The sequence below is a fragment of the Oncorhynchus gorbuscha genome, unplaced genomic scaffold (genome assembly GCF_021184085.1).
Source record: "Oncorhynchus gorbuscha isolate QuinsamMale2020 ecotype Even-year unplaced genomic scaffold, OgorEven_v1.0 Un_scaffold_2687, whole genome shotgun sequence".
Classification (NCBI taxonomy): domain Eukaryota; kingdom Metazoa; phylum Chordata; class Actinopteri; order Salmoniformes; family Salmonidae; genus Oncorhynchus; species Oncorhynchus gorbuscha.
In genome coordinates, this window is record NW_025747129.1 from 33,813 (window position 1) to 45,000 (window position 11,188).

At 43.1% G+C, this 11,188-nt stretch overlaps 1 protein-coding gene across 1 annotated transcript in view; it reads right to left on the minus strand.

Annotated features, from left to right (window-relative positions):
* Positions 1-11,188, minus strand: part of LOC124026355 (multiple epidermal growth factor-like domains protein 11) — a 61,748-nt gene that overhangs the window by 29,511 nt on the left and 21,049 nt on the right. The gene's annotated exons all lie outside the window — the stretch shown is intronic.

Here is an 11,188-nt window from a genome sequence, read left to right on the forward strand (position 1 = left end):
GTAGAGATATTAGAGGTATAAATGATACTAGTGGTAATGGTAGAGATATTAGAGGTATAAATGATACTAGTGGTAATGGTAGTAGTAGAGATATTAGAGGTAGTAATGATACTAGTGGTAATGGTAGAGATATTAGAGGTAGACATACTACTAGAGGTAATGGTAGTAGAGATATTAGAGGTATAAATGATACTAGTGGTAATGGTAGTAGAGATATTAGAGGTAGTAATGATACTAGTGGTAATGGTAGTAGAGATATTAGAGGTAGTAATGATACTAGTGGTAATGGTAGTAGAGATATTAGAGGTATAAATGATACTAGTGGTAATGGTAGAGATATTAGAGGTAGTAATGATACTAGAGGTAATGGTAGTAGAGATATTAGAGGTATAAATGATACTAGTGGTAATGGTAGAGATATTAGAGGTAGTAATGATACTAGTGGTAATGGTAGAGATATTAGAGGTAGTAATGATACTAGTGGTAATGGTAGAGATATTAGAGGTAGTAATGATACTAGTGGTAATGGTAGAGATATTAGAGGTATAAATGATACTAGTGGTAATGGTAGTAGAGATATTAGAGGTATAAATGATACTAGTGGTAATGGTAGTAGAGATATTAGAGGTATAAATGATACTAGTGGTAATGGTAGTAGTAGAGATATTAGAGGTATAAATGATACTAGTGGTAATGGTAGAGATATTAGAGGTAGTAATGATACTAGTGGTAATGGTAGAGATATTAGAGGTATAACTTATACTAGTGGTAATGGTAGAGATATTAGAGGTATAAATGATACTAGTGGTAATGGTAGAGATATTAGAGGTATAAATGATACTAGTGGTAATGGTAGAGATATTAGAGGTATAAATGATACTAGTGGTGATGGTAGAGATATTAGAGGTAGTAATGATACTAGTGGTAATGGTAGAGATATTAGAGGTATAAATGATACTAGTGGTGATGGTAGAGATATTAGAGGTAGTAATGATACTAGTGGTAATGGTAGAGATATTAGAGGTAGACATACTACTAGAGGTAATGGTAGTAGAGATATTAGAGGTATAAATGATACTAGTGGTAATGGTAGAGATATTAGAGGTATAAATGATACTAGTGGTGATGGTAGAGATATTAGAGGTAGTAATGATACTAGTGGTAATGGTAGAGATATTAGAGGTAGACATACTACTAGAGGTAATGGTAGTAGAGATATTAGAGGTATAAATGATACTAGTGGTAATGGTAGAGATATTAGAGGTAGTAATGATACTAGAGGTAATGGTAGTAGCGATATTAGAGGTATAAATGATACTAGTGGTAATGGTAGAGATATTAGAGGTAGACATACTACTAGAGGTAATGGTAGTAGAGATATTAGAGGTATAAATGATACTAGTGGTAATGGTAGAGATATTAGAGGTAGTAATGATACTAGTGGTAATGGTAGTAGAGATATTAGAGGTATAAATGATACTAGTGGTAATGGTAGAGATATTAGAGGTAGTAATGATACTAGAGGTAATGGTAGTAGAGATATTAGAGGTATAAATGATACTAGTGGTAATGGTAGAGATATTAGAGGTAGTAATGATACTAGAGGTAATGGTAGTAGAGATATTAGAGGTATAAATGATACTAGTGGTAATGGTAGAGATATTAGAGGTAGTAATGATACTAGAGGTAATGGTAGTAGAGATATTAGAGGTATAAATGATACTATTCGTAATGGTAGAGATATTAGAGGTAGTAATGATACTAGAGGTAATGGTAGTAGAGATATTAGAGGTAGTAATGCTACTCGTGGTAATGGTAGTAGAGATATTAGAGGTATAAATTATACTAGTGGTAATGGTAGAGATATTAGAGGTAGTAATGATACTAGTGGTAATGGTAGTAGTACCAGCAACAGTGTGTGAAAACCTTGTGAAGACTTACAGAAAAGGTTTGACCTCTGTCATTGCCAACAAAGGGTATATAACAAAGCATTGAGATAAACTTTTGTTATTGACCAAATACTTATTTTCCACCATAATTTACAAATAAATTCATAAAAAATCCTACAATGTGATTTTCTGGATTTTTTTTCTCATTTTGTCTGTCATAGTTGAAGTGTACCTATGATGAAAATTACAGGCCTCTCTAATCTTTTTAAGTGGGAGAACTTGCACAATTGGTGGCTGACTAAAAACTTTTTTGCCCCACTGTATGTGTAGGTGGACCATTTCTGTTTGTCTGTGATGTGTATGCCGAGGAACTTCGATGTGGATAGGGGGTTGCTCCCTCTGCTGTTTCCTGAAGTCCTTGATAATCTCCTTTGTTTTGTTGATGTTGAGTGAGAGGTTGTTTTCCTGACACCACACTCCGAGTGCCCTCACCTCCTCCCTGTAGGCCGCCTCGTCGTTGTTGGGAATCAAGCCCACTACTGTTGTGCTGTCTACAAACTTGATGATTGAGTTGGAGGTGTGCTTGGCCACGCAGTCATGGGTGAACAGGGAGTACAGGAGGGGGCTGAGCATGCACCCTTGTGGGGCCCCAGTGTTGAGGGTCAGTGAAGTGGAGATGTTGTTTCTTACCTTCACCACCTGGGGGTGGCCCTTCAGAAAGTTCAGGACCCAATTGCACAGGGCGGGGTTGAGACCCAGGGCCTCCAGCTTGATGATGATCTTAGAGGCTACTATGGTGTTGAATTCTGAGCTGTAGTCAATGAACAGCATTCTTACATAGGGAGAGATTGAATATGTCCGTAAAAACACCAGCCAGCTGGTCTGCACATGCTCTGTGGACGCAGCTAGGGATGCCGTCCGGGCCAGCAACCTTGCGAGGGTTAACACGTTTAAATGTTTTACTCACATCGCCCACAGAGAAGGAGGGGAGGGGGGGGGGAGGGGTGCAGTTCTTGTTAGCAGGCCACAATGGTGGCACTGTATTATCCTCAAAGTGGGCAAAGAGGGTGTTTAGATTGTCTGGAAGTGGCTGGTTTTGTTTTTGTACTCTGTGATTACCTGTAGATCCTGCCACATATGTCTCTTGACTGAGCCATTGAATTGCGACTAAACTTTGTCTCTGTACCGGCATTTCAAATCAAATCAAATCAAATGTATTTATATAGCCCTTCGTACATCAGCTGATATCTCAAAGTGCTGTACAGAAACCCAGCCTAAAACCCCAATTTCGCTTGTTTGATTGCCTTGCGGAGGGAATAACTACACTGTTTATATTCAGCCATATTCCCAGACCTCTTTCTATGGCTAAATGCGGTGGTTCACGCTTTTCAGTTTTGCACAAACGCTGACATCCATCCACGGTTTCTGGTTAGGGTAGGTTTTAATTGTCACAGTGGGTACAACATCTCCAATGCACTTCCTAATAAACTCACTCACCGTGTCAGTGTACAGATCAATGTTGTTCTCTGACGCTGACCGTAACATATCCCAGTCCGTGTGATCAAAACAAGCATGGATTCCAATTGGTCAGACCAGCATTGAATGGTTCAAGACACCGGTACATCCTGTTTGAGTTTCTGCCTATAAGATGGTAGGAGCAAGATGGCGACGTGGTCGGATTTGTCGAAGGGAGGGCAGGGGAGGGCTTTGTATGCATTGCGGAAGTTAGAGTAGCAGTGATCGAGTGTATTACCCCCGCGAGTACTACAATCAATTTGCTGATAGAATTTAGGTAGCCTTGTTCTCAAATTTGCTTTGTTAAAAATCCCCAGCTACAATAAATGCAGCCTCAGGATATATGGTTTCCAGTTCACATAGAGTCCAGTGAAGTTCCTTGATGGCCGTCGTGGTATCTGCTTGAGGGGGAATGTACACCGCTGTGGCGATAACTGCCAAGAATTCTCTTGTGAGGTAATATGACCGGCATTTGATTGTAAGGATTTCTAGGTTGGGTGAGCAGAAGGACTTGAGTTCTTGTATGTTATTATGATTACACCATGAGCAATTAATCATGAAGCATAAACCCCCGCACCTTCCTCTTCCCAGAGAGGTGTTAATCTCTGTCGGCGCGATGCATGGAGAAGCCCGGTGGCTGAACCGATTCCGACAACATATCCCGAGAGAGCCATGTTACCGTGTCCTGGGTGTTGGTCCAAACAGAGGATCAACTTCGGGAAAGTCGTATTCCTGGTCGTAATACTGCTAAGTTGATGTCGCTCTTATATCCAATAGTTCTTCCCAGCTGTATGTAATAAGACTTAAGATTTTCTGGGGTAACAATGTAAGAAATAATACCAAAAAAATATATACTGCATAGTTTCCTAAGGACTCGAAGCGAGGCAATCATCTCTGTTCCGGTTTCATCTTTGAATCAATGCCACCCACTGTAATCACCCTTAGCATGTTAGCGTTCCACCTGATTTACTAGCAAACCCCATTGACATCCCATCCACTGCATGCTAGTTAGGCTAACAACAGAAATCACAGCCATGGGCAGTCACTGGCAGAGCACGACGCAATGTGTGTGTGTGTGTGAGAGATAGAGAGAGATAGATAGTGTGAGCATGTGTGTTTGTGTGTGAGAGAGAAAGAGAGAAAAGGGAATGAGAGAGAGAGAGACAGAGAGACAGAGACAGAGAGAGAGCGAGGGCATGAGAAAGAGATAGATAGTGTGAGCATGTGTGTTTGTTTGTGTGTGTGAGAGAGAGAGAGATAGAGAGGGGCTGGGGTTATAAACAGGGAAGTCCACTTAGCTAATGAGCGGTCCCCCTCCTTCCCTCCTGCTACCTAACCTCTAACCATCTCCTATCAGAAGATGAAACCTCTACCCCCAGTCTCCTATCAGAAGAGGAAACCTCTAACCCCCCAGTCTCCTATAAGAAGAGGAAACCTCTAACCCCAGTCTCCTATAAGAAGAGGAAACCTCTACCCCCAGTCTCCTATCAGAAGAGGAAACCTCTACCCCCAGTCTCCTATCAGAAGAGGAAACCTCTTCCCCCAGTCTCCTATAAGAAGAGGAAACCTCTAACCCCCAGTCTCTAACCCCCAGTCTCCTATCAGAAGAGGAAACCTCTACCCCCAGTCTCCTATCAGAAGAGGAAACCTCTAACCCCCAGTCTCTAACCCCCAGTCTCTAACCCCCAGTCTCCTATCAGAAGAGGAAACCTCTACCCCCAGTCTCCTATCAGAAGAGGAAACCTCTACCACCAGTCTCCTATCAGAAGAGGAAACCTCTACCACCAGTCTCCTATCAGAAGAGGAAACCTCTACCACCAGTCTCCTATCAGAAGAGGAAACCTCTATCACCAGTCTCCTATCAGAAGAGGAAACCTCTAACCCCCAGACTCTAACCTCCAGTCTCTAACCTCCAGTCTCTAACACCCAGTCTCCTATCAGAATAGGAAACCTCTACCCCCAGTCTACTATCAGAAGAGGACACCTCTAACCTCCAGTCTCCTATCAGAAGATGAAACCTCTAACCCCCAGTCTCCTATCAGAAGAGGAAACCTCTAACCCCCAGTCTCCTATCAGAGGAGGAAACCTCTACCCCCCAGTCTCCTATAAGAAGAGGAAACCTCTAACCCCAGTCTCCTATCAGAGGAGGAAACCTCTAACCCCAGTCTCCTATCAGAAGAGGAAACCTCTAACCTACAGTCTCCTATCAGAAGAGGAAACCTCTACCACCAGTCCCCTATCAGAAGAGGAAACCTCTAACCTCAGTCTCCTATCAGAAGAGGAAACCTCTACCACCAGTCTCCTATCAGAAGAGGAAACCTCTAACCCCCAGTCTCCTATCAGAAGAGGAAACCTCTACCACCAGTCCCCTATCAGAAGAGGAAACCTCTAACCTCAGTCTCCTATCAGAGGAGGAAACCTCTAACCCCAGTCTCCTATAAGAAGAGGAAACCTCTAACCTCAGTCTCCTATCAGAAGAGGATACCTCTAACCCCCAGTCTCCTATCAGTCTGCCACCAGTCCCCTATCAGAAGAGGAAACCTCTAACCTCAGTCTCCTATCAGAAGAGGAAACCTCTAACCCCAGTCTCCTATCAGAAGAGGAAACCACTACCACCAGTCCCCATCAGAAGAGGAAACCTCTAACCTCAGTCTCCTATCAAAAGAGGAAACCTCTACCACCAGTCTCCTATCAGAAGAGGAAACTCTACACCCCAGTCTCCTATCAGAAGAGGAAACCTCTACCACCACCCCAGAAGAGGAAACCTCTAACCTCAGTCTCCTATCAGAGGAGGAAACCTCTAACCCCAGTCTCCTATAAGAAGAGGAAACCTCTAACCTCAGTCTCCTATCAGAAGAGGATACCTCTAACCCCCAGTCTCCTATCAGAAGAGGAAACCTCTACCACCAGTCCCCTATCAGAAGAGGAAACCTCTAACCTCAGTCTCCTATCAAAAGAGGAAACCTCTACCACCAGTCCCCTATCAGAAGAGGAAACCTCTAACCTCAGTCTCCTATCAGAAGAGGAAACCTCTAACCTCAGTCTCCTATCAGAAGAGGAAACCTCTAACCTCAGTCTGCATTAGACAGGAAACCTTTCCATTAGTCCATGGTGGTTAGTCAGTACAATACAAACACCTGTCCACCGCACAACACACAGCCCCCACACCCCAGCACACACACACACACACACCCCAGCACACACACACACACACACACCCCAGCACACACACACACACACACACAGCACACACACACACACCCCAGCACACACACACACACACACACACACACACACACACCCAGCACACACACACACACACACCCCAGCACACACACACACACACACCCCAGCACACACACACACCCCAGCACACCCCAGCACACCCCAGCACACCCCAGCACACACACACACACACACACACACACACACACACACACACACACACACACACACACACACACACACACACACACACACACACACACACCAGCACACACACACCCCAGCACACACACACACACACCCCCAGCACACACACACACAAACCCCAGCACACACACACACACACCCCCCAGCACACACACACACCCCAGCACACCCCAGCACACACACACACACACACACACACACACACACACACACACACACACACACACACACACACACACACACACACACACACACACACACACAGAATCAATAATATTTATTTATAAAGCCCTTTTATATCAGCTGGTGACACAAAGTGCTCAGAGACTAAAACCCCAAACAGCAAGCAATGAAACAAACAAACTCACAACACAAACTCACAACACACACACACACACACACACACACACACACACACACACACACACACACACACACACACTCTCACACACACACTCTCACACACACACACACACACACACACACACACACACACACACACACACACACACACACACACACACACACACACACACACACACACACACACACACACACACACACACACACACACACACACACACACACACACACACACACACTCAGACACACACACACACACTCAGACACACACACACACACTCAGACACACACACACACACTCACACTCACACACACACGCACATCTGCTGATGTTTGTCCCCCTCGACCCCCAGGGGACCGACCAGCACTCCAGGAGGAACCGGTTTTTTAAAATAGCTTCTTTGTTTCACAAGCAGAAACACAATAGAGCCTCTAATCACGGCCCCCCCGGGCCGATCTCTCTCTCTCTCCTCTCATTCATTCCTCTACTGCTTTATGACCTGAGACGACAAACACTGTCTCGTTCAGTTTAGCCTGTCGACTGAATCATCGCTGTCTGTTAGTTAACGGCTGGATCTAAGATCAAGGAGACACCAGGGTAGTGTCCCATCTAGCATCCTATTCCCTATGTAGAGCACTACGGTCTATAGTAGTGTACTATATAGGGAATAGGGCTCTGGTCTATAGTAGTGTACTATATAGGGAATAGGGCTCTGGTCTATAGTAGTACCACTATATAGGGAATAGGGCTCTGGTCTATAGTAGTACCACTATATAGGGAATAGGGCTCTGGTCTATAGTAGTACCACTATATAGGGAATAGGGCACTGGTCTATAGTAGTACCACTATATAGGGAATAGGGCTCTGGTCTATAGTAGTACCACTATATAGGGAGTAGGGCTCTGGTCTATAGTAGTACCACTATATAGGGAATAGGGCCCTGGTCTATAGTAGTACCACTATATAGGGAATAGGGCTCTGGTCTATAGTAGTACCACTATATAGGGAATAGGGCTCTGGTCTATAGTAGTACCACTATATAGGGAATAGGGCTTTGGTCTATAGTAGTACCACTATATAGGGAATAGGGCTCTGGTCTAAAGTAGTACCACTATATAGGGAATAGGACTCTGGTCTATAGTAGTGTACTATATAGGGAATATGGCTCTGGTCTATAGTAGTACCACTATATAGGGAATAGGGCCCTGGTCTATAGTAGTACCACTATATAGGGAATAGGGCTCTGGTCTATAGTAGTACCACTATATAGGGAATAGGGCTCTGGTCTATAGTAGTACCACTATATAGGGAATAGGGCCCTGGTCTATAGTAGTACCACTATATAGGGAATAGGGCTCTGGTCTATAGTAGTGCCACTATATAGGGAATAGGGCTCTGGTCTATAGTAGTACCACTATATAGGGAATAGGGCTCTGGTCTATAGAAGTACCACTATATAGGGAATAGGGCTCTGGTCTATAGTAGTGTACTATATAGGGAATAGGGCTCTGGTCTATAGTAGTGTACTATATAGGGAATAGGGCTCTGGTCTATAGTAGTGTACTATATAGAGAATAGGGCTCTGGTCTATAGTAGTACCACTATATAGGGAATAGGGCCCTGGTCTATAGTAGTACCACTATATAGGGAATAGGGCTCTGGTCTATAGTAGTGCCACTATATAGGGAATAGGGCTCTGGTCTATAGTAGTACCACTATATAGGGAATAGGGCTCTGGTCTATAGTAGATGTTAGACAGGTTGTTTTCAAGATGTACTTATATCTCTAATAGAGATGTACAGTAGAGCCTTGGAGATGTATGAGTTAGTTTGATTGACACAATGAAAATAACGATGTAATTACTAGAGAAACGTGATAAAAGCCCAATGTATTAAAATGATTAAACATGTATTTAAATGATTAAACAGTTAGACTTCAAATGAATAAATGACTAAATGACTAAATGAAAAAATCACTAAATTAATAAATTAATAAATCACTAAATTAATAAATTAATAAATCACTAAATTAATAAATCACTAAATCACTAAATTAATAAATCACTAAATTACTAAATTCATAAATGACTAAATTAATAAATCACTAAATGAATAAATGACTAAATTAATAAATGACTAAATTAATAAATGACTAAATTAATAAATTAATAAATCACTAAATCACTAAATTAATAAATCACTAAATCACTAAATTCATAAATGACTAAATTAATAAATTAATAAATCACTAAATCACTAAATGACTAAATTAATAAATCACTAAATCACTAAATCACTAAATTAATAAATTAATAAATCACTAAATCACTAAATTAATAAATCACTAAATCACTAAATTCATAAATGACTAAATGACTAAATTAATAAATGACGAAATCACTAAATCACTAAATCACTAAATCACTAAATTAATAAATCACTAAATCACTAAATTAATAAATGACTAAATGACTAAATGAATAAATCACTAAATCACTAAATCACTAAATTAATAAATCACTAAATCACTAAATCACTAAATGACTAAATGACTCAGAATCTATACTCCACTTTAAAAAAAGAAAGGAGAGGCTGAAGATATCCTTCAATCAACTTCCTCTCTCCGTTTATTTCTAATACACTCTATACTCTCCTCCCTCTCGGGGCGTTCGAGATGAACTCGCTTCAATGCGAGGCTTCCATGATTCATCTTTCAAAGAACTCGTCGGCCGTATTGTTAGTCAAAGAACCCAGTGTTTCCCTAAAGGCTACAGTACGTGGCTTTAGGTGTTGAGGATCTCTAACACAGTCCACATCAATACGGAGCTGAAGGAAAATGTAGTGATGCAGGTATTTGATCTGTGACGAGGGGAGATCACCAATGGGTTCCCAGTAGCAGGGAGATCACCAATGGGTTCCCAGTAGCAGGGGGATCACCAATGGGTTCCCAGTAGGTCTGAGGTGATATCACCAATGGGTTCCCAGTAGCAGGGGGATTACCAATGGGTTCCCAGTAGCAGGGGGATTACCAATGGGTTCCCAGTAGCAGGGGGATTACCAATGGGTTCCCAGTAGCAGGGGGATCACCAATGGGTTCCCAGTAGGTCTGAGGTGGGATCACCAATGGGTTCCCAGTAGCAGGGGGATTACCAATGGGTTCCCAGTAGCAGGGGGATCACTAATGGGTTCCCAGTAGCAGGGGGATCACCAATGGGTTCCCAGTAGCAGGGGGATCACCAATGGGTTCCCAGTAGCAGGGGGATCACTAATAGGTTCCCAGTAGCAGGGGGATCACCAATAGGTTCCCAGTAGCAGGGAGATCACCAATAGGTTCCCAGTAGCAGGGGGATCACCAATAGGTTCCCAGTAGCAGGGAGATCACCAATAGGTTCCCAGTAGGTCTGAGGTTATATCACCAATAGGTTCCCAGTAGCAGGGGGATCACCAATAGGTTCCCAGTAGATCTGAGGTGAGATCACCAATAGGTTCCCAGTAGCAGGGGGATCACCAATAGGTTCCCAGTAGGTCTGAGGTGAGATCACCAATAGGTTCCCAGTAGCAGGGGGATTACCAATGGGTTCCCAGTAGGTCTGAGGTGAGATCACCAATGGGTTCCCAGTAGCAGGGGGATCACCAATGGGTTCCCAGTAGCAGGGGGATCACCAATAGGTTCCCAGTAGATCTGAGGTGAGATCACCAATAGGTTCCCAGTAGCAGGGGGATCACCAATGGGTTCCCAGTAGCAGGGGGATCACTAATAGGTTCCCAGTAACAGGGAGATCACCAATAGGTTCCCAGTAGCAGGGGGATCACCAATGGGTTCCCAGTAGCAGGGGGATCACCAATAGGTTCCCAGTAGCAGGGGGATCACCAATGGGTTCCCAGTAGCAGGGGGATCACCAATGGGTTCCCAGTAGCAGGGGGATCACCAATGGGTTCCCAGTAACAGGGGCATCACCAATAGGTTCCCAGTAGCAGGGGGATCACCA